The 2,365-nt window shown below is 41.6% G+C and overlaps 1 pseudogene; it reads left to right on the top strand.

Moving 5' to 3' along the window:
* The first annotated feature begins 478 nt into the window (after nucleotides 1-478).
* Rps18-ps4 (ribosomal protein S18, pseudogene 4) lies at nucleotides 479-938 on the top strand (annotated as a pseudogene).
* Nucleotides 939-2,365: the final 1,427 nt, after the last annotated feature.

Raw genomic sequence — 2,365 nt, 5'->3', positions numbered from 1 at the left:
CTTCCAAGATCTCAGCGTTTACATTAAAGAAAGATGTCCCTAGGATCGTAGTGAGGAGAACAAATGAATTAATTAGAAATATTTTCAGTTCATTGTGTTGTTAATAAGGCTGATTTTTAAGAGACATCAATTTAAGTGCCTAATGTATTTGAGTTTTATCAGAATCAAAGTGGCATGGGAAAAAGAATTGCCCAAGTCAAGCTTCCTCTATCCTTCTACGTAGAAGAAAAGACCTCAAACCATCTTCTACCCTTGCACTGGCTGGTTTTGTGTGTCATCTTGACACAAGCTGGAGTTATCACAGAGAAAGGAGCATCCCTTGAGGAAATGCCTCCACGAGGTCCAGCTGTAAGGCATTGTCTCAGTTAGTGATCAAGGAGGGAGGGCCCAGCCCATTGTGGGTGGTTCCAACCCTGGGCTGGTGGTCCTGGGTTCTATAAGAATGCAAGCTGAAACAGGAGGCCTATATGCCACTGCCATGTCCCTAGTGATCCCTGAGAAGTTCCAGCACTGCTTGCAAGTCCTCAACACCAACATTGACGGGTGACAGAAAATAGCCTTCGCCATCACTGCCATTAAGGGTATGGGGTGGAGATATGCTCATGTGGTGTTGAGGAAAGCAGACATTGAGCTCACCAAGAGGGCTGGAGAGCTCACGGAATGACGAGGTGGAGCGTGTGATTACCATCATGCAGAACCCACGATGGTACAAGATCCCCGACTGGTTCTTGAACAGACAGAAGGTTGTGAAGGGTGGGAAGTACAGCCAGGTTCTGGCTAACAGTCTAGACAACAAGCTTCGTGAGGATCTGGAGCGGCTGAAGAAAATTTGAGCCCATAGAGGGCTGCACCACTTTTGGAGCCTTTGTGTCCATGGTCAGCACACCAAGACCTCTGGTCGCAGGGACTGTACTGTGGGTGTGTCCAAGAAGAAATGAGTCTTTGGGCCTTTGCTGTTAATAAATAGTTTATATACCAATGGAGGGGGGGCAAGCTGAGCAAGCCAGGGAAAGCAAGCCAGCAAGCAGCACCCCTCCATGGGCTCTTCATCAGTTCCTGCCTCCACGTTCCTGCCCTGTGTGAGTTCCAGTCCTGACTTCCTTTGGTGATGAACAGCAGTGTGGAAGTGTAAGCTGAATAAACCCTTTCCTCCCCATCTTACTTATTGGTCGTGATGTTTTGTTCAGGGATACAAACCCTGACTAAGACAACCCTGTTCCAACTAAGGAGTAAAAAGAAGGAATAGACATGGAGTTTAGGAGAAAGCTCACTAAAAATATGACAGTCACAGGACTATAGTTGTTCCCTACTTCATGTATCTACAGCATTTCTCTGAGACTAATTTACTGAAGCTCCTTTTATACAGTGTATCATTTTTGGTTTCCCAGGAAATACTTCAAGACATACAAAAAAAGCAGATGGTCACACAATCCGACACCTCCCCAATACATTTATTTTATGTAAACATATATAATAGATTAGTCGTCTAGCATTTGAAAAGCCAGGGCAGAAGTACTACTATGGGTTCAAGGACACCTTTGGCTGTGTAGAGGGGTTAAGTCTATTTAGCTGCAGAATAAGACTTTGTCTCAGCAAACCCAATTAAATGTCCTACACAAAATGAACATAATAAACATAAATTATGTTGATATGGTAAACTTAAGGACCATATTCAAATGTGATAGTCATGTTAGAGTTATTGTATCGTAGACTTAAAAATAATTAGTGTTCCAGGGACTATAATGTAGGCACTGAAAGCAGATACAAAAATTCTAAGACAGAAGGACTAGAGATAAACATTACTCTAACAAAAATATGGAATGCTAATAAGACTTCGTGGGCTACCAAAAAGGATTTGATATCAATTAAAAAGACATTATGATTTTTGAGATGGAGCAAGAAGAAAAGTGTTGAGGTCCATGACAAGGGTTGGAGGAAGGAAAGGTAAAGAGAAAGAAGATATAATTATATTTTAATAAAGTGGTTATTTTTAAATGTTTGTTGGGGACTATGTTCGGGGAAGACTTTGGTGGGAAAAATGGGTTGACATGGTAATGTTTTGTTTTCTACATATATGGAATTCCTAATAATTAAGAAAAGTTAATACAGGACAGCAAAAACAAATAGAGTACTTTGGATTGGCTTATTAGCAGGTAAAGAAGGCTTGTTTCCATAACGTAGGGTAATGCCAGGGTGTTGAGGTTGGAGTTGGTGGGTGGGAGTGGGAGCCTCCTCATAGAAGCAGGGGGAGGTGGAGAGGGTATGGGAGAGAGGATGGCAAGGGGTTAACATTTGAAATGTAAATACATAAAATATCCAAGAAAATAAAATTGTTTAAAAAAAAGAATAAATGAGCTTCAGTTAT

The sequence above is a fragment of the Rattus norvegicus genome, chromosome 18, assembly GCF_036323735.1.
Source record: "Rattus norvegicus strain BN/NHsdMcwi chromosome 18, GRCr8, whole genome shotgun sequence".
NCBI classification, from domain to species: Eukaryota; Metazoa; Chordata; class Mammalia; order Rodentia; family Muridae; genus Rattus; species Rattus norvegicus.
The sequence above is the reverse complement of the archived record's forward strand: the minus strand, read 5'-3'. Positions and strand labels throughout refer to the sequence as shown.